The sequence below is a fragment of the Elgaria multicarinata genome, chromosome 1, assembly GCF_023053635.1.
Source record: "Elgaria multicarinata webbii isolate HBS135686 ecotype San Diego chromosome 1, rElgMul1.1.pri, whole genome shotgun sequence".
Classification (NCBI taxonomy): Eukaryota; Metazoa; Chordata; class Lepidosauria; order Squamata; family Anguidae; genus Elgaria; species Elgaria multicarinata.
Window position 1 is genome coordinate 54,649,403 of NC_086171.1, and position 22,772 is coordinate 54,672,174.

The window sequence follows — 22,772 nt, forward strand, 5'->3', positions numbered from 1 at the left end:
TGTATAGCAGGAAGGGTGGAGAAGTCATCTCTACCTGTATCAAACCAGCATATTCTAATTATGACAAGCCAGGTAGAATTCTAATGTAGTTTATGAAGTGGGCTACATCACCACAACACAGTAATCCAGCAACTAAGCTTGGCTTTTAGCTATGGAAGGCAACCATAATCCTAGCCTTGGAGACAGTATTTTTCCTCTCTATGCTGCCTTCTTAGGCTAGACCTACCTTAAAATCCGTGTGGGAGGAGGCGCCAGCCCATGCTAGAAGTAGCATGGGCCGTCACCCCTCTCTACACGTCAGATGCAACGGGGTCAAGGAAAGCCCCATCGCGTCGGCCATTTTTGTTTATTTCTTAAAGGTGCTGGATGCGCAGGAATGCACCAGCGATCAGGTAGGTTTTTTTAAAAAAATAAAAAATAGGGTTCCCCGCTCCCCCTCTGCCCCTGATTTACCCCCCTGGCTGCGATCCCCCCCGTCTGCCCACGATGTCCAATCCCCGCCCACCTGCAATATCCGCGTAGCTGGGAAAAGCCGTGGAACCGGCTAGATCTTCCTCAGCCAGGGGCTGCTGAAATACCGGGCCACAACTTGTGCCGATTATCCCGGGTCAAGGGAGGGTTTAGCCCGGGCTGACCCCGGGATCCCTTGTGCATCATCTGGATGCACAGGGGTGAGCCCGGATATCAGCCCGAGCTAAACCCTCGTCCAGCAATGGCCTTAGTTTAGCCTTGTAACTGGGAGAGGAAGGACAGAGAGCTGCATTTCAATGGCAGTCATAGAGAAAGGGGCTTTCCTCCTCTCACAGGTTTGCCCCTTCACTCAGAGTCTGCTGCAGCCAACACAGGACACAATGCTAGTAGGCTAGTGCTTCAATAGTTGTAGTTGTAGTCTCTCTCAGGGAACCTTCTGAGCCAAATTTCATCCCAACCTGGTGCCCTCCACATGTGGCTGGAGGATGCTGGCAGTTGTAGTCCAACACATCTGGAAGGTGCCAGGTTGGGGAAGACTGGTCTAGGGGTTTCCCAGCAAGGCCTCATAGGATGGAGCTGCACTCCCTTTTTACCCCCTTCTTCAACGAATTTCAAAGGCCTTTATGCTTGCTGCAGTAAAACAGATAAGCATCATACAGTTAACAGGTTGCCCTTTCCCCCCACTTCGATTTATCCCATTCTCCTACTCTTCTCTTTTATCACCTCTGGTTGCCTAGTGTGGACCTGCTGCTTCTCTAGAATCCCAGACAGAGTAGCAGAAGTCCCCGCTCTGTTTAATCATCCACAGCGGCCTGATTTTCTCTGTTTCTCCTGAGTTATCTTTCTCTCCTGCTCCTCCTTAGTTTATGGGTGGGTGGGAATCCCAGTGACTGCATCACAATTGTCTCAGAGTTCTAAAGGCTTCTGAAATATGCTGATTTTACAACCCCCTCCAAAAACTCATCCAGGAAGAGCAAATCCTGAATTCCAGTCCCATTGGGGAATCACAGTAAGAGAGGTGTGTGCATTCACCTGCACCAGTCTCAGGGGGTTCTCACTTCATCACCACTTCATCACCATCCGCAAGTTCTCTCTGGGTCGGGAGACCCTCTTCTGTGGCCTGCCCCCCTTCCCCTTGTGCAATTTCCCTGCTGCACCAATGAGGGTCTTAGAGGCCCCATTGAAGCAAGGGCAAAGGCTCCGGAAAATGAGCATTTCCCCCTTTTGCACCAATGGCGGCTGCCATTAACATGGAAGGGAGAAGTACACAATTTTGCAAGTGGCTGCTGAATGGTTGCCGAGGCCTTGCGGTGGTCCGCCCTCATAGCTGGGGACACATGATTGGATGTAGGGGGGCAGACATGGGGGGGGGTCTGTCAGCCTCCCAGACCCAGTTGGATGCTCATGATAACCCTACAGTAAAGAATATGTAGCTCATATTTTTAGCTCACATAGATGGGGTTCACACAACATGCTAACCCACACTTAGTGGTTGGGTGTGGGTTGTTGTTGAACTGTGGATTGTTTGTTGAATTGTGTATTAGTGTGTGTGTTTTAACCCAGGACATTTTCTGTAGAGCGGCTTGTCAATCATGCAGTGTGGCTTCTTTTTCTCAGACATGCCACCTTGGGAACCCTTGGTTTGTTGTTGGTTTGTTCAGGTTGGTTTTGTATTTTTGAAACAGAGAAGCCCCAGAGAGCCTGTTTGCACTACAGGGGAGGCCGGAATGCATGGGAAACCACGCAGAGGTATGAGCCCTAACTAGGGGGAGGGGGGTTAGTAGAACTTGTAGGGGTTCCACTAACTCCTCCTCACAGTTCCCCTATCCACACATCCCTCCTCATGCATGTGAATGGGGCCCTAGAGATAGAGCCATGCCAAACACACACACACACACACACACACACACACACACACACACACACACACACACAGACGGGGAAGGGGGCACACAAATTTAAAGTTCTTTGCAGGGGACTGCCATATCTTAAGTTCTCTTGGTAAGTTTCTCTGTTCAGGAAGTAAACAATCTGCCATGCCCTCTCTGGAGGAATCTTTTTCAGACAACAATTTGGAACCTTCCAATCCAAATGTCCCTGGTAACAAGTCACTTCAGGGGATCCTGAGACTAACCAAGAAGGTCCTGGGCCTTCTGGAGAGAGAGTTCAGTTCTTCCCCCTCAAACGGTGGGCAGTTCTGCATCTGAAGCAGAGGGAGATGCTGAGCCATCACCCAAACCCCAAGAATGCTGGTGCCTGAAAGTGCAGGCTCAGGCCATGGCCAGGCGAAGGAGTACTTCCTTGCACACACACACAAAAGGGGGGGGTTCTTCTGGTCAGAGAGCTCTAATGTACTGCAGCTGAGCTCTGGATGGGGCTCAGCCGGCTCTGGTGATAAAATCCTTCAGTGTCTGCCTAGCCAGTGTGGGAAACAACACCATTCATATAATAATAAAATAATAATAATAATGCTGTTCTCGTGTTTTCTACCTTGCTTCCCAGACCTTGCCTTCTGATTGATGCTTCGTGCTCCTGACCTTTGGAATTTTTTTGACTCAGCTTCCGGATTGCCTAACTGTGTTTTGACCTCTGCCTACTATCTTGATCCCTCCTGCTTCAGCCTGAACCCATGTATCTGACTGCTTGCCTGTGCTTTGACCTTTGCCTATTATCTTGACTACTCCTGCCTATCCTGAACTCCATTGGACTGAAACCTGTGTGCTTGAACATTGTGAACCGCCCAGAGAGCTCCGGCTATTGGGCGGTATAGAAATGTAATAAATAAATAAATAATTTTCCTGTTCCATTACCTTGCTTCTTGGTTTGCCCCTTCACTCAGAGTCTGCTACAGCCAACACAGGACACAATGCTGGGTTGCAACATTCATATTTCACTTCAGTACTAGAAGGGCCACTTTTACTATAATATAGTAGTTGTGCCATTTGTTGCTTGCTACAAATGTAGAGTTCAAAAGCTGTACTTCTAATAAAACATTTATGATTATTAAAAATGCTTTTAGCCAGTAGATGTGTTAGTCCATCAGGTAAACAGACATAAGACACCCATCACAACTTTCAGAACACATATTATTAATCCAGTAATATCTGATGAATCCATTATAGTCTGCCATATAAATCCCCTTTGCTCATTGATCAATGGCCCTATAAATAACATTAAAGGGCACGCCACATGCTCTGTATCAACTTTCTATGAATTTTTTGCAGTCTATTAATGGTGAGCATTTATAAAACCACAGTTGCCATATCACTTTATTGGAAATATAGACCCAAATATGGACCCAAACAACAATGTTTGAATTCAGGCTTTGAGTTTCTGAGGATGTGAAATAGATAAAGCCATTTCTGTAATCTATTAACCCAAATAGAGCCACCGAAAGAATTTTGAAATATAGCAATTGGACATTTACCCTTGTGTGCACATCTTTAATTTGATTGCTAAACCCAGACGTATCTGCTGAATTCAAAGTGTACATATATTTGAGTGTCAATTACATGCTGGGCCAATCATAAAGAAATACATCCTTCAAATAGCTTGCTTTGCAAAACTAGCATGCATTACTAGTTCAACATTTTGATCTAGCAGACACCATTAAGATAACACCCTAGGTTTGGCATGTGGAACAGGTATTTCCTGCTATGTTCCATGCCAGCACTTATACAACTGCAATCAATTACTACTAAATAGCAGCAAAATATATTCCTAATGTAGATTGCTGCTCTATGGTCAGAATGTATTTTGGATAGTATGATAATTTTATGCACACATTTTGACCCTTTACAGATGACAGGCTGAGCCATGGAGGTTAGGCATTCTGAGCTAAACATTATGGCTTAGCATGTCATGTGTACCAGGACTTTGTGTTGTGTGAACCATTCCTAACCCTGGTGGCTATCCACAGTTTAAACATGCTCAGTAACAATTTGCTGAAAAAGGGTTAGAGGCCTAACCATGGCTTAGTGTGTCATCTGAACAGGCCCATTCATTCACAGCTCTCCAAACCCACATCCTTATCAAGGAGGGGCAATCCCAGGCTTTAGACATGGAGGGGGCCACATCAACCCTGAAACACTGATAGCCATTGCTGCATTGTTACCAAACTTTTCACCCCAGAATCCCACTAACTTGAGCTCCATAAACCCAATGGGAAAAATTACAAACTCAGCTATGAGGTGACATCCTTTGACCATGAATTAACTGAATTAAACCCAACCTAGGCCAAATCTACATCTTGTGTCATATGATTACGATCCCATCATGGCAACGCTATATCTTTCCTGTGCGTTTATACCTCATAGGACACACATTTACATTGTTGTGTTATTTTGGATAATGTGGAATAAATAACAGGAAATAACACTATGATAGTGGTATATAGAATGTGTCATGTGCCCCAACAATTATCAGTGTACTTCAATACCACTTTAAAGCAGTACTGTAGATCTAGCATTATAAACACACATTGTAGGTGATGACCAGTGCATCGCTGTTTAGACTTAATAGTGTTGAAGTGGGATCCACCACCCTTACACCTCATCAACAGAAATAGCAAGTGGTCTTCTAATCCCCCCTTTTGCCTTTGCTGAGAAGTGGCCAGGCCTGCTAGATTGAGACAGATCATGCCAAATCATCTCTGGCATCCATTGCTTCTGACTGATGTCAGATCTGATTGGGTTCTTCTTGGCAGCTGTTTCTGCCAGTAACTTTAGCTTCAGAATGGCTTAAAACTAGCAAATGTCTTAAACTCATCAGTAATGATGTCCAGATTTTGTGAAATTCATCCCATGTGTGTTTCGTGGATTTTGTGGTGTCATTTGTTCTGCCACCCATTCACAGGCAGAGTCAAAAAAAATTCCTGTTATGTGGAAAAATACATAAATAATTCTGTAAGAAAATTCACAGCAATTCAGATAATTTATGATAGTATGTAACATTGAGCGTATTGTCCCCCATTCCATTTGACTTTTCCCCATTTATATTTTCTAGCATGGGATATGCCTCAGGAGAAGCTTGCGTATTTTCCTGTGAATAGTTTTGTGTAAATTTGGGGAAAGCAAGAACAACAACTAGGGGTGTGCACGGACCCCCCGATCTGCTTCTTTTCCAGATTCGCAACTTCTGGATCGGGTCCGCTCCCCTCTGATCCGCCTATAGTCCACTCCAGTTTACTGCGAAACTCCGGATCCAGATCGGAGCTCTGCTTTCCCCCCCCATAGACTTGCATTGAAATCCAAAAAAGCCTACAACTTTTTTTCTGTTAACGTTAGAAACCTCAAACTCAGCACCATGATAGCTTATCCATGTATACACATGCATGCAAATCCAAGCTTCCCCTGATTTTTGAAAATCAGACACCCCAGTATCTCAGGGATTTAAAGATGCAGACAGCTCAATGGGCTTTCTTCATGGCCATTTCAAAGGAAATCCCAACATGCCATGAATTGGGGAGTAGATAAACCTAAATATGAATCTTCTTCCACACTTGATAAATTTATTTGGAACTTCAAAAAGTCTAAGTGAGTGCAGGAAGGACTTATCCCCTGAGTCAAAGCAAGACACACACAAACCATCCCTGCGAGGCAGGCACAGAGGGGGACAGGCAGCACTGGGAGCAAGCATGCCAGGGGCTTGTGGGGTTGAACGACAAAGCCCATCATGTAGTACAGCTCCCAGGCACCAGGCGGGCAGAGAGGCAGGCAGAGATGTACGACTGTGCCCAAGATCTATGGGGAAGTCAGTCCCAGCAGATACCCCAAAACAACAACACCCAGGCAGAGGCGGGAAGGCAGGCATGCAGCAGACATTTCTGGGGGCACAACGAAGTGAGCCAAGGATTGTTTCAAAGCCAGTAATGCAAACCATCCCTGTGAGGCGGGAGCAGCACAGAGAGATGCCTTTTCTTTTGCATCCCATAACTAGGAGGATAAGAGTAAAGCTTTGTGATCCTTGCTTCAGAGTTGATTGACTTCATTGTGATCACAGCCATTATTAAACAACAACAAAATAATAACGTTAATAGCAGTACTAATTAATATTAATAGCAACAACAACAACAACAACAACAACAACAACAACAAAAGGAGTTGAACCACAATGAAAGCCTGCCTGGCTTCACTGAAGAGGAAAAGCCAGGAGAGCTTGGGCTATGGGGTGTATAAATATAAAACGTAATAAATAAATAAATAAACAAAGGAGGGGTGGAATTAAAAGCAGCAGTGTTGCTGAATAAACAACAAGAAGAATTTTTTTTTTTAAAGGCTATGTCTGTCTTTTACCAGTAAGAGGAAAGTGGACGTGCCCAGGGGGAGGGGGATATGCCAATTTGACTGGCCCTAAGTAAGTACTAGTCTTTAAGAAGCTACCTGACACTTCAACTCATGACAGGCATTAGCTTCTCGACTGTTTAAGCTTTGGAGGGTTCCAATGACTCTCTAAGGGCAGGAGTGTGTGCACTGGGCACGTCCACATGCCCTAGGGGACCTAATCCCCTTGCACGACATCTATTCAGTTGTTCACCAAGGTTAGGGTGGGTAGCAGTGCTGTGTTTCCTTTCTGTTATTTATTTGCTTAGTATATAATTTCAGGTTGTGTTTGTGCATTTGGTGGGGCTACTGTTTAAAAAAAACACTGGGAAAAGTCCGTTCAGAGACTAAGAAAGAAAAGTTTCCCAGTATCCCAAGTTACTAAGTATCCCATTTTGCTTATCCCCCCTCCAACTTTGGGATTGGAGGATGCTTCATCAGGTGATCATGACTTGGAGTTGAATCTGCCTCTCAGCACTTCAAAAAGGTACCTCTCCCACTTTTTTTACCCTATTTTAAAAAAAATTATAGCAAGCAAACCGCAGCATGCAGAGTGCTGAAAATAGGCTCAAAATGACCCACACACACAACTCTCTAAGCACAGCGAGTTTCAAATAGTTAGCTTGAAAAACAAAAAGTTATCCACTAATCTTTTCTGCAATGCAATCCTATGGGCGAAAAAATTCAAAATGGCAGGCGGAGCGCTCTGTGAAAAGAGGAGCACTCCGCTTATGGTCGTTTCTCTTCGCCATGCTTCTCCAGCCCCCCGATCCGCTTCTCCTCCACCTGTAGGGGAGGCGGATCACCCCGGTTCGCTGTTGCTTCTCTGATTCTAAGCGAAGCAGATCACACCCCTAACAACAACTGAAAGTCTGCACATTCCATCGGGCCTGGGGAGGTTGGTCTGCAGCAGATTCTGCATGTTGGATTCTTAGCAATCTGAACTCATTTTACTCCATCTCAAATTTCTCCAGCATCCGTATTCATCAGTCTGCATCCGGCATGGGGGGCTGTCTGAACACATAGAAAATCCCAGGGTGGGTGCACAGTGGATCTGCATCGATTAGACAACACAGCAGCCACCGCGCAGCCACCCAGAGCTTTCCAGCAAAGCTGTGGAGAAAAAAAAAGAGCTGGACTTTTTTCTCTGGAGTGAGGTAAGTACAATGCATCTGCCATCTATCCTCGCCCTAGAGTGTGGCAGGGGCATAGCCAGGCAGATGGTGACCCCTGATTGGTTGCCGTTCGCCAGGCAGAGGGAGGGCCTGCGAGCCTAATGGCTGTCAAAAAGCCCACACTGAATCCTCCAGTGGGGATTACTCACTGCCACCTCACACCAGCAATACCACGAGGTTTGGATTTAAAGGTCTTACAAGGAGAGGGGGGTGCCTTTCAATGGTAAATTGAATTACTTTATTTACTTCAAAATGTGGCAAGCCCTCCTGCCCATTCTGCTGAGTGGGGGCCCAGATTACTGTTCCAAAGTCCAGCCTCCACAGCACCACTAGGCAGAACAATAATGGAGGCAGGCTCTAGCCTGAGGTTGATCTTCCTGAATATGACAGAGTTATCTTTGCAATCGCCCCACCCTATTTTGTAGATGCTACATTTCAAAGACACTGTCATTGGTAGGTCACATATTGCTTTGAATGTCAAATATAGGGTTTTTTAAAAGGATTGCATGCACATCTAGAGGTGTTTTTTTCCCCAGCTGAAGGAAAACTTACTTTGACACATGGTGCAATGAAAAGGAAAGGAAATCTCTAATGACTATTCAATCGCCAGGCCTCTCCGAGTCTTAAAAGGGGCTTGTTCAAGATCCAGCACAACTATCCTGAACTAGATCCATGCATGTATTCATGTGGAATCAAAATCCGTCTTCTTTTCCTATTGAAATAAATAGAATAGCATCATCTTGTATCATGCGAGCATCCTGTGCACAGCTCCTGCAACTAGAGTAAATTGCTGAGTCATGGTGATACGGTCCATTGTCCCATGCTATATATTTATTTGCCAGAGCTCATGATTTGGCATGAGTGTGTGTGAATGTGTGTACGTTTCAGGAATGGTTTTCAGAAGAACAGCAATAATTGGAGTAGGCCCGGCCATTCCGAATCGATCCAAATGATTTTGGCTTAATTTTAACTCTCTAAAATTGTCTTTTGAACAGGAGAGTTGGTGACGAATTGATGTGATTCCTAGCCCCACCTCTGTGGGAAGTGATGCATTAAGACAACAAAAGAAGTTGACCTTTCTGATGGTTCCATCCTTGTCAGCTTCCTAGTTCCACAGCTGCAGTTTAGTTACAATGAAACATGCATACGGCACACGCAGTGGAACTCACATAGCCAAAAACTTGTTGTCGTCAATTATTTAGCATTCCCATAAACCATTAGGGGTCGTCAAAAATATCTTTAATTGATTCCATCTCTACCTACACTACTTATTATTTATTACTATAACAAACTTCTCCATGGGAACAGCTAATTGTACCTCCCCAGTGGCCACTTCAAGTGGAATAAGCATTGCGCACGGCTGCCTAAGATACTGCTGAAAGGTCTTCAGCATTTGGGATTTGATTAAAACTGTATTACATGTATACATCAGCAACCACTGCCAAAACAAAACACATTTTTTTTTTTAAAAAAGAACTCCTTCTGCTATAGAGCTTAATATATTAAAAAAAAATCTTTGCATGTGTTGAAAAAAGGAGAGGAGGTTTTTAGCCCCTCCGGGGAATAATTTTGTAATAGGAATGATATGGTATTCTTTTGCACAGTAAGCAGGCAAAGTGTGAACTCTACCAGCTGCACAGAGAGAGTGTCCCCCCCAACCCCCAGCCTCTGACATACATGTAGCACTACAAGCAATCTATTGTGGTTTTAGCTGCACATTTTGTCTGTGTGTGTATTGATGTGTCTTTTTTTGTTGTTGAAAAAGTAATTGTTAATCTGTTCTATAATAGAAAAGACAGATGTTATGTAAATACTAAGCCACACTTGGAGTGAATTGTTTTGTGTGGGGGTGGGGGTAAGATTCCATAGGCAATATCTCAAAAAGAAGGATTGGGACAATGAAGCAACCATGTTTATGTTTTCAAGCATGCAGTTCAGTTAGGAGAGAAATACAATCTACAGAATTATTATTCCACTTAATATTTTCAGGCAAAAATGTAAACACTCTAGCAGATGTGACTATTTTAATACCCATGCAGGAGTTGAGATGATGGATTAGATTTAGCCTTGTGTGCAACTGGGATGGTGGAAGTGGACTTCCTCGCCCTCTTTCTTCCCTCCAGCCCCCTCAAAATGCTCCACAGAGGGCTGAGGGCCCTGTTGAATGGGGGAAGCTATGATGGTGGGGGGAGGGAGAACCCCGAAAATTGGGTAGAGGACCTTTGAAGGGAGCGCTTCTGACAATGGAAGGCAGATCCTGGATACAATGCAGTGTATCCTTATTCATTTCTGGCATTTGTATACCGCTGAATATAATAAAATCTCTCCGTGGTTCACAGTATTAAAAGCACAACATTAAAACACAGTAGTGAGATACAGCATTAAAACAGTTCCAATTACAGTAAAAAGCAGGGAGCAGTAAAACAGAGGGGCATAATTAATTTACTTACAGTCCAGGGAAAGCCTGGCTGAACAAGTGTGTCTTCAAGAGGCATTTGAAAGACATCACATTTTGTGCCTCCCAAACTGCAGGGGGGGGAGGTTTCAAAAGGTGAGTGCTGCTACAGAGAAGGATGTGGAAGTATTGAGTGGCAACATTCATTAATTTTGGAATGACCAGCAAGGCCTCCTCTGACAATCTTAAATATTGGCTGGGTATATATAAGGAAGGCAGTCTGCTAGATATCCTGGTCCCACGTTGTTTAGGATTTTATATGACAATAGCAAAATCTTGTACGTAGCTCGGTAGCCAATAGGAAGCCAGTGCAGTTCCTTTAATACCAGTATTATGTGAGCATAGCTAGGTGTCCCAGTGTACACCCTAGCTGCTGCATTCTACACTATCTGCAGCTTCTGAACAACATACAAGGGCAGTCCCACATAGAGTGCATTGCAGTAGTCTAATCATAAAGTTACCAGTGCATGGATCACTGTGATTATTCTTGTTCTTTAATATATATATATATATATATATATATATATATATATATATATTTGTGTGCAACTTGATAGATAGATAGATAGATAGATAGATAGATAGATAGATAGATAGATATCAGAAAGGTATGGCTAATGTTGTCCAGTGTCCTTTAAATTTTATTTTTAAATGTATAGTTGGATAGAAGGGTCGGGATAGATTTTTTAAAGAACCCTAGAGATATCTGTGGTGTGTGATGGAATGCCTATTAAAACTGTCATAGAGCCTGCATATTGTGATCTCTCTCTCTCCCCCCTCCTTCTCTGTTGTATAAGAGAGCAAACTCCAAGATTTGAGGCTTTTGAAGAGCAACATACATTGCATTGTTGTAAGACAAAGCTATTTTGCCTTCTTCTTCATCCCCAGACCACTCTCTATCCTGCTAGTCCAATAAAAGACCTAAGAAGGACTAATCTGTAGTGAGGGGACTCTTTGCCAGGATCAAGAAACAGATCTAACATAAACACCACCTCTTCTTGATGTTTTTAACAAGACCATCTCTTGTTAAAAGGATCACATGGAAAATGGTCACCTTCCCAAAGCACTGTGACAATCATGAAAATTGCAGTGGCCATATCCATGCCAGATCATACAATACACCATATGCAATCCCTGTACCTGGGAATGACTGAGAAGGATTGCATGGAGTCTGGCCCAGAAACTACAGAAATCATAGCATAAAACAAAACAAAACATAGAGGAGGTAGTTTAGGATATCCATAAAGAAGAAGTGTGAAATAATAGTTAAATAGACAGACAAACAGATCCCTGGCTCGGCTTCATCCATTTTCTTCTGCTGCCCCTTACTCCTGGAACGCTCTTCCAGAACATTTGAGAACTACAAGTTCAATCGCAGCTTTTAAAGCTCAACTAAAAACTTTTCTTTTTCCTAAAGCTTTTAAAACTTGATGTTGTGCGGACTTTATACTGTTGGTTTTACCCTACCCTGTGCCTGCTTACCCTACCCTGTGCCTGTTGGCATTCTCTTCCCCTCCTTATTGTTTTACTATGATTTTATTAGATTGTAAGCCTATGCGGCAGGGCCTTGCTATTTACTGTTTTACTCTGTACAGCACCATGTACATTGATGGTGCTATATAAATAATAATAATAATAATAATAATAATAATAATAATAATAATAATAATAATAATAATAATATCTGGTCCAAATAATCAACTAGTGAGGACTGGCATACTTCCAATTAAGTCAGACTCAGTTATTTAGATCAGTGCTGTCTCCAGAGGGCTGTCTAAATGCTCAGAAAGCCCCGGGGGTGGGGTGGGTGGTGGTGAAGGGTCAATTATTCAATGCCACTGCAATCACACACCAACTCCAAGCCTTGCCGCTGAAGTGGTGCAGAAAAAAAGTCAGGGACTTACCCTGACTTTTTTCTCTGGTGTTTGGTGAGGGCACACAAAATCATGTCAAGACTAGAGATGTAAAATTTCTGGAAATTTTGAAGCCATGGGGGGAAAAAACATTCCCTCCCCCCCCCCCGGGGGTTCTGGTCCAGGCCAGAGCAAGATGCAGGGAAGCAAACAGGTTGCCATGGTGAAGGAGAGAAGCAACTCCACTAGGCTCTTGTCAGCGGGCTCCTGCTGAAGTGTGGGCCCTTGAAAGATGCCCAAACATGGCTACCCTTGACACTGGCCTGAAATTTTATATCATGACCTACAAAATCAGCTTAGAACATGGGACAGTTGATCAGAAACTACTGCTTAAAAATATCCTAGTGTGTATCATTTAAACCTTGAATATATTCCTCTTCCTTAGCTGAGATTTTAGTGATACAATTATACAAATCTGGCAGTCTCTTCATTTCCATGAAATGGGAATTAATTCAGAGACTGAGTGTTGGTTCAAACAGTCTACATTGCCTCCATGAGATATGTTCTTGATCGTCACACATGGGGATATAATATGTGGCTTAGTGGACAATCCTATGCATGTTTAGCCACAAAAAGTCCTATAATTCCCACAATGCCCCAGCAAGCCATACTGGCTAGAGCATGCTGGGAGTTGTAGGACTTTTTTTCTGTCTAAACATGCATTAGGATTGTGCCCTTAATGTATCGGCAGAAAGAGCTCCAGTGACCTGGCTGCAACACCAGTGAGCCTGTGAAACTTGAAAAGCATCGCTGCTGCCACAGGAACCACTCCCAAACCGCAGCCCCACTAACAATAAAGGCACCACAGTTCTAGCCAGCTCGAAGATCCCCCTCCCCAGACATCTCAGAATCCATCAAAATGCTTTAGCCTCAAGGCAGGGGGTCAAGTTGACATCTTAATATCAGGTTGCCTAGAATGAAGAATGTAGGAAATCTTTTGGGGGACCATTCAGTGTTGAAAAGCAGCCCCTCCTTTGGCGATTTATTGGGGATTGCTTTGAAAGGGGTAAAAATATTCACCCATTTAAAGTGAAAGCAATTAGAGATTGGCTGGGATCACCAGGGCCCCGTCTTGTCAGCAGCGCATTGGCGCTGGGACGGGGGAGCAAGAGGAGAAGAAAGACAGGGACACGAACCAGATCTCCCCGCTCACACTGCCCCATTCCTCCCCCCCCCATTTTTATCTATAGATGCAAAGGATCACATCTATAGATAAAAAATAAAAAATGGGTGTGGGAGAAGAACAGGACAGTGAGACGGACGTCAGAGAGAGGGTCCCTCTCTTCCTCCCCCTTTGGCTGTCCCATTCCTCTTTCCCCCACCTTAGTCTAAAAGGTCTCCAGGTGAGAAAGTACCTAAAGATCAAAGTCAAAAGGTTTAATCCTGTTCTCTGTGGGAAAGATGAAGTAGGGTGACCATTTGGAAATGAAGACAGAGATCCTGTATCTTTAACAGTTGTATAGAAAAGGGAATTTTAGCAGGTGTCATTTGTATGTATGCAGCACAGCAGTTAAAGTTGCAGGAGCCCTGCCTTCTTTTGTAGCTGGTCAAGAGGGCAGGGCTCCATCAGCTTTAACTGTTGTGATGAAGAGGGAATTTCACCAGGTGCTGCGTACATACAAATGACACCTGCTGAAATTCCCTTTTCTATTTGACTGTTAAAGATACAGGAGCCCTGCCCTTCTTTTCAGATGGTCACCCTAGGTAAAGTGTTTGGTGCTTTAAAAAATAATTTAAAAAAAAAATGTCAACCAACTGGCAATCATACTTTCCACTTAGCACTTTCTCAGACACCAAGACAGATGCCAAGTCACCCCAGGGAGCGCAGGCACCTAAAGATGCAGGCTCATCTGGCTATCTGAAGAATAAGGACTCCTTGTGAGCAAAGATATACTGATGAGCAGTGCTCTACTCATGAGTAAACCATTCCTCGGGTGGCAATGAAGACCTACAGCTGTGTTCTGGGTGGGGCTCTCAAGGCTCAACTCAGTCAAAAGCCTTTAGTTCTAGCTCTAGAGGGCTGGAACAATGCTTGTGTACCAATTTCCAAATGTCTGCCATTTCCCTGATAATCTATCTCTTCTCTGGTCTTCCTTGTGTTTGGACAACTCACTGACCTTCCCTTTTTTTGCTGGTCCTGTCTAAATCTATTAGGGATGTGCTCCGCTTCTAATCGGACCGGAGAAGCAGGAGCGGAGGGCTTCGTCTGCCCTTAAGGCGGAGGCGAAGAGGATTGGGGAGCCGACGGAGCGTGGCGAAGAGGATCAAGGTGAAGGCAGATCCTTCGCCTTGATCCGGAGCTCCACCGGAAAGGTAAGTGGGGTTTACCGGGCCCTGCCGCTGTCGCTGTTGCCCATGCGGCGACAGATCAGGGGGTCCGTGCACAGCCCTACTTAATTCAAATTTAAACTTTGCTGTTTTAATTCCATATTTTAACCTACATCAGTTTTTGCTGTGTGGTTTTAATCCTGGTTGTGCTTTTTATATTGTATTTTGTATTCATGTTTTTTAAATTGTTGGTTGTTTTTATGTTCTTCATGGTTTTAATTTTTGTGAACTGCCCAGAGAGCTTTGGCTATTGGGCGGTATAAAAATGTAATAAATAAATAAAATGTGTCACACACCATGACATTTACTGTGGTATTTTAAATAATTTGGAATGAAAAGTGGGAAATAATGCTACAAAAGCAGAATATGGAGTGTGTAATGTGCCCAGTCAGTACTGGTAAAAGTACGAATATAGATCTAGCCAATGATATTTGTTGTGGTATTTTGGATAATGTGGAATGAAAAGCCGGAAATAGCACTATGAAAGCAGTATATGGAATTTGCAATGTGCCCCAACAGTTATCATTGCACTTCAATACAGCTATAAAGCAGTAGTGTAGATCTAGCTCGTTTTAATGCAAAATTGCACTCCTAGAAGTCCAAGTAAGCATGAAACACACACACACACACACACTTTATTTACTAGCTAGCTATAGCTCAAACTCAATTTATTTATTTATTTATTGCATTTATCTCCCGCCTTTTTTCCTCCAAGGAACTCAAATTTCCTCAGTATTTTTCAAAAATATAGTCAGACTTTTTAGCTAATTAACAGAGTTGCTAGAAAATCATTCATTTGGCTATGAACAGTTGCTGTTCCCTTTCTTCTCCTTTACCTTAGAATGATTTTATGATCCCAAAGACTGCTGAGAATAGAAAAGAAGTGTTACACTAGTTTGTTTATCACAGTTATCAGTGTACTTGTCTCTGTGTAATTTCCTGTGCTAACAGAAAGGAAGCATACTATTAATAGACAGAAAATACGTGTTTTGACTCCACTGTTTGTTTTAAACAAATGAAGTTGCTGTGTACTACTTAGGATGAAAGCAAGTACTAGGAAATTCAGATATATAAAAAATATGAAATAATATTTGTCATTAATCCCAGGGCCTTACTAGCACTCTCTTTTGCTTCCCCCTTGTCCCAGCGTCTTTGTCCATCCATCAGAAAGTAAGCACTATCTGTGTAAAATTTATAGTAAGGCTCTTGCTGTGCATATAATGTAATCTCTGATTATATACATCTGGTTCATATCTTGTTAAGCAGGTGTTAGGAATGCAAAATGAGCACGCACACACGCGCGCACACACACACACACACAAACCAATAACAAAATTCTGGAGTAACTGGTTTGAAAGGAGCCCAGCGCATGCAGTTTCTCCTATAGCAGTGCTACACTGGTGGCAGAAACCTCCAGAGCTTTCTCTGTCATGTAAATATATGGACATATGAAGCTGTCTTATACTGGAAGCTTCATCCCACGTACGTGTTTCCCTCGAATTATCCCCTTCAGCACTAAGCTGTTGGCGTTGTTGTTGCTAAATCACACCCCAGGCGGCAACGCTCCTAAGATCCTTTGCAAAGGGTTTAAGGGGGGAAATGTAAAAAAAAAATCATTAAAAATCAACAGATGACCCAATCCAATTCAAATCTGGTATGCTTAAAGCTCTCCTTAATATCTATTACTGTGCAAATTTTGATGTTTTTATCTTTAAAGCTTACATAGATGTAAGCATTTGTTTATTTTTTTTTAAACCTATCAAATCCTGCTCCTGCACCCCCAGTGGCCACTCGGAAAACAACAAATGATTCTCTGCAAAAGTAGTAGCAAAATAGGGAGTGTCTTTTCCCTTTATAGCACAATTAAAGCAGGATGCATGGGCGTACTTCACAGTCAAAGCAGATTATAAGCTGGAAAACTTCGGAGTCCTTTGCACACAATTCGCAGTGATTGCACAGTAAAACACTGGTGTGAATAATAATAATAATAATAATAATAATAATAATAATAATTTATTTGTTACCTGCCTCTCCCTCTGGATCGAGGCGGGGTACAACACAAATAAAAACACCATAAAGTACGTAAAACTAATTCAAACATTTTAAAAAAGCTCTGAGTTGAATCTGCTTTCCCCAAGCTGCCTTGGGCTTCAACTCTCATCATCACTGGGCATTGGTCGTGCTGGCTGGGGCTGATGGAGGTTGTAGTCCAAAACATCTGGAGGGTGCCAGGCTTGGTAAAACTAGTCAGACTGGTATCGTCTACAAAGACTGGCTCTCCAGGCTCTTAGGCAGTGGCCTTTCCCAACACCTTTCCCATGATCCTTTTAGCACAGGGGTGGGGAACGTATTTCAGCTCGAGGGCCAAATTCAGTTTTAGAAGATCTCCTGGAGGCCGCATTGCAATGGTGGGCAGCAAAGGGGCTGGGGACCAAACCACCAAAAATACCAGAACATTTTAGCTGAATGCTGTAACTGCCAATAATCTGGAGGTTGCCTTCATGATGCCGCATTAGAGAAAACTTAGAGAAAACCCCACAGTTTCGCTGCTGCGGGGTGGGAACAGGAAATCCCCATGGCAGGAGGGAGCTGTAGATTTCATATCATGTCTTCCTCTTAAGTGTATCAGAAGATGAGGTGGGGGGGGGGCTCCACGTCTTCTGCATATCCACCCAGCCACCCATGGCTTCCATGAAAGAAGAAATACATCAATTGCACCTGTATTTTATTATACTGATGGTTGATTGTTGCTGTTTGCCGTAAATAGTAGAGTCATGCAGAAACAGCAATATTATTGATGTTTTCCATCCTGTGCTACTATGCTTCTTGATCTTCTGACCTTCTACATTTTATTTGCAGCTTAATTTTAACCACAAATCCAACACACACAAAACTTGCCCAAGGCATTTCAGCAGAATTTCCAGCTGGTTTTGTAGACCCAGATGGTTCAAATGAGAATCCATATGTCCGAGTGTTAATTCAGACTGGACAGACTATCTCCAAGGCGCTCAGGGCTCATCAGCCATTACAAAAACATGTCACTAATGTTCAATTAATTCAATCACTCTATAGATTTGCCAAGTCAAAGTTTGAAAAATACGGGCCACTCTAGATATCTGGCATCTATTCTATTGACTTCAATAGAGCTGTGTAGTGATCTGAATTAAGAGACACCAATTATGTTGTACAGAGTCATCATATTTTGGAGAAAGGGGCAACAGGGACAATAAGGAGATGTCCTTTGAAAAAAGTGTTATCTGGCAATCCTTACTGTCTTAGGAGATCAGTTTCCCTTAGAAGCCCCCATATGTTTAACATGGAACACCACATGTAATATTTGTCGTGCGGCTCCTGCTTCACCATTACATGGATTGTGCCTTTTGTTCCCTATGCCCCCTTGATTGCTTTTGAGGAGGGGAGAGAGAGAGATTTTAAAATCCAACTGCTGCTATTTTGTGTTATTTGGTAATGGTTTTATCGGCATACGTAAAAGAACGTGGATTTCAAGCAATATTTTAGGAGTGAAAATGTCTACGTTATGTAACTAAAATAGCTAAAAAGGGAAACAGATTTTAGTTATTAATACAGAATTTTTTGGAGCATGAAACAAATGAATGCCATCATGCATGAATCACCATGAGCTACTGTACATACCTTTTACTCATTGCTGCCTAAACGTTATGTGACTGATTGTGGATAGTGAAGGATTTCCAAAGAGGCAAAACCCTTTTAAAAAAAATCCATATAGTTTTTGCCCTCTGTTAAAATGGGGGATGAATATTTTCTGGAATGACCAGTAACAGAGAATTAGGCCTAGAACTATGTGAAGCTTATTCCAAAATAAAATTACACATCCCCATATCTTAAATACATGCAGGCCATATACATTAACGGTCTCCTGCTCAAGAAATTTTTCAGTTTTAACCCAACCATGACAAAATTGGCTTTTATGGAACGGTTGATAATATATTCAGTGAGACTAGATATACCTCTGAAATTAAAAAGTATAAACAGAATGTCTGATGCTGCAGTTCCATTACTTCCAAAGCCATTTTTAGCCATTTTTATTGGGCGTATTTACATCCACTGCGTTTTTGATAAATTCATCTATGCTTACATGAAACAGTATTATTCTTTGTACCCGAATTTATATCCCATCTTTCTAAGCAGAATGCCAATTCAGATGGCTTATACCTTGGGAGGAGGAGGAGGAGGAGGAAAAGGAGGAGGAGGAGGAGTTTTTCAAATAGAGCGACACCAGAGAGAAGGCTCCATTTTTGGTCACCACACACCTAAAACAGGGAAGGAACAGGATTTCCAAAGAAGAACTTCACAAACAGGCAGGTGAGTGGAGGAAAAGGCAGCCCTGAAACAATGCATATACTCTCACACACATGGAGATGGACAAATCTGTCCATTATAGTTTCTCTCAGTTTATCACTTTTGCCATCTTAAGTTTGTATGGAACTTTGAGAGTTTTCCAATCTTAAAGTCCCTCTCTCTCAAACACAGTACAGCTCATCCCTCTCAGTAGTACTTCTTGATTCTCTGTGTTGCATTTTCAGAGGGGTAGAGGGGTTGCTATAGGAAGGTGGTGAGGAAGTAAACTTCTACCAGGGCAGTTGATCTACCATAAATCTGGATCCAACCCGTTGCCTCAATATTAAGAGCTCCATCCAATAAGCATTTTAGTGTACACTCCTTATTGGGCACTCACGGATTCCTTGGAGGTCCCTCACATGATGTCATCTGCCTCTCATGTGCCTTCCACCCCTTCTGGCCTTCCTTGCGCCACAAGAAAAACCAGAAAAAGTCTGGTTGCTGCTCTCTCCTGCTGTGTGTGGGAGAAGTAGCATGATTACAATACCCGACTGAATGGGCCTCGTGCTCATTGAAAACAGGAAGTAATTGAACAACGAAACCAGGAGTGGAGATGCCACAGTAGCCAGCATTTTCCCCAGGTGTGATGGAGTTCCAGTTGTTACCTTCCTGAAGAAGTGGTGTGTGTGTGTGAGAGAGAGGGGGGGCTTAGCTAGACCTAGCGGTATAGCAGGACGGAGGGGTGAAGATCTCGCGAATTTTTCACACGTGGCACGCAACAACCTCAGATGGAGAGGTGTTGCGCCCGCCATTTTGTTCGTCTGTTAAAGGGGAAGATGTGCACAAACGCTCGTGTACAGAAGGTAGGTGGGTTGTTGTTTTTTAAAAAAACTTATTTTCCCCTCTCACCCCACCCCACCCCAATGGGCGCAGTGCTCTTGAGGAGCTCTGTGCCGTGTGTGGATTCCGGCTCCTTGCGAGGAGCCGGGACAAACCATGGTGCCCAGCCACATGTTCCGTGGTCTCAGGCTCAGCCCTAGACCACAGAAAAATTGGGCCCAAACGGGAGGGCGAGGTCCCAGGACAAGGAAGGGATTATCCCTCCCTGATCCCGGGATCCCCTGTACATCATGTGAATGCACAAGGACGATCCAAAGGATGGCCCTGGAATTTTGCCCCGTGTAGCTATGGCCAGAGAGAGAGAGAGAGAGAGAGAGAGGGAGAGGTCTGCTTTTGACTTGAGGAAGTACCCTTCTTTGCTTGCCCAGGCCAGATCTACACCAAGCATGAGGTATAAGCACAAAACAATTTGAAAATGTTTTGAAAACTGTATATGGAGTGTGTCCTGTTCCCCAACAGTTGGCATTACTGTTATAAACTGTTTTGAAGCAGTAGTGCAGATCCTGTCCCACACTGACAAATTCAGATATGGATGGATGGATTGATGTTATTCCCTACTGCCCTCAAACAAGTGAAGTAGCAATACCTTCACAATCACTTCCTATTTCAATGCCTAGGTTGGGTACACAGAATGTGGGGTGATTCTTGGACCCAGGGGTGTATGTTTGTCCCTTACATTTGTGCCTGTGGAAAGGCCCAGCCATCAGCTTTTTTGTGATTAAAAGCAGGGAGCTGCTAATTCAGTCCCCTCCAGAGGCAGCCTTGCAGGTAACTAAAGACCAAAGTTGTGTAGGGCTTTATAATTAATGCCAACACCTTGGATCACGGCACAGTACTAATTAGCAACTGGTCCAGCTGCACGTTTGGAATCTGCGTATGCATGGGGAGGGGGGAGAAATCTGTGTAGCAAAATTTGTTTTCCAGATGCATTTGGGAGAGAAAGAACAAACATGCGCAATTGATAATGGCCAATTTAATTGAAAATAATTAATGGGTATTATAATACTAAAAGATAAGGGGTTGGATTCAGATTTAGTCATAGAATGCCCATTGAAAGCAATGGGATTTAAGTTATCATGACTAACTTAAAGTCCCATAGATTTCAATTGATCTCCTTTAAATATGCTTAAATCTGGATCCAACCCAAGTGCTCTGAAATACAACTTATTTAGGGTCACCATATGGAAAGGAGGCCAGGGCTGCTGCATTTTTCAGTTGTATTGAATAGGGAATTTCAGCAGGTGTCATTTGTATGCATACAGCACCTGGTGAAATTTTCTCTTGATCAAAACTCTTAAAGCTGCAGGACCCCTGCCCTCTTTTGTATCTGGTCACTCTAGTATAGCTTTAACTGTTGTGATCAAGAGTGAATTTCAGCAGGTGCTGCATGCATATAAATGACACCTGCTGAAATTCCCTTTTCAATATAACTGTTAAAGACACAGGAGCCCTGTCCTCCTTTTCATATGGTCAGCCTATTTCAAGACTGTGCTTCAGTGTATTTCTGCATTCCAGAACATTTCCAAAAGACACCAGGATATGTAGGTTTCCTTTCATGAACTGGTGGCCATGAGACAGAGTCCTGTGTGTGCATGGTGCAAGGCTCTCCCTGTCTTGTAACAGTCAGGCTGGTGAGAAAGAGGCTGCTGCTCTGGATTGTGGCCAAACTGTTTCACTTCTTTTTAAGCTTAACTATCAATAGTTCAAGTGGTACTTGGAGATCAGTCCCATTGGAACTTACTTCCAGGGAAATGTGTATAGAATTGCAGCCTAATTCTATTATAGTCTCTAAGGACTTATGCTTCCACAACAGAAGAATTGGGACTGATCATCATAGCCAGGACAATCAGTATATATTTAAGTTAGATTCACTCCTCTTGTGAGAACTCCTCCCTTCGTTCAGTCACACAGGCAAGCTGGCCTGAATGTGTAGATGTAATGAAGGAAGACTTGGGCCGGATCTACACTAGTCTTATACCGTTGCTAGTGTCCCTTTCTAACGTGGTTCTCTGTATCGGTTGTCTGTATCACGGGGCACATTAGCGTTACTTACGTTTAGCTGTAACGTTACTGCAGGGCACATTGTTAAATCCTTTCGTTGTTCTCCCTCCCTCTGAGCATAGCAGAGTTGCTGGGTTTGCTCCGCCCACTGCCTGCCTCATTCCTAGCCAGCAGTGCAGGGCAATAGCCATAAGCACACACAAACCCCCTCCTAAAACATCATAACACAAGTCCTAGGGAATTGCCTGAATGCATAGGAGCCAGCCACGTTACTGAAAGTAAGCAGGATTGGGTCTGGTCAGGGTTTGGATGGGAGACCAAATTGAAAAGTTTTAGCAGCAGCCGCATTTAAGCCCCGCTGGTCATGAGACCAAGAGACCCTTGTTAATTTTCCTGCATGGAGCTACAGCGATCCTTTGAGCGCTCCTCAGCTCCTTTGCAAAGAGGGGGGAAATGTTAAAAAAAATCATTAAAAAATCAACCGGTGACCCAATTTGATTCAAATTTTAAGGCAGGATGCATGGGAGTACTTCACAATCAAAGCAGATTCTAAGGTGGAAAACTTCTGAGTCCTTTGCATGCAATTGTCAGTGATTGCACAGTATAACGCTGGTGTGATTTATCTGCTGTAGCAGATAAGATAGCAAACGGGGCGAAGGAAGGAGAACAGGAAGTGGGCGGAGCACCCAGCAGCTCTGGGTTGGGAGAGGAAAATTACCAGTAGAACGAGACACATGAATCTGTAGGAAAATTACCGGTAGAACGAGACACATGAATCTGTAGCCATGCTGGAACTAAGAAATAGAACCTGTAAGTACGACTCATTTACAACGTTGGAGACCCAGGGTCACATGACGCTATGCATCACAGTAACCCATTCAAAACGTTA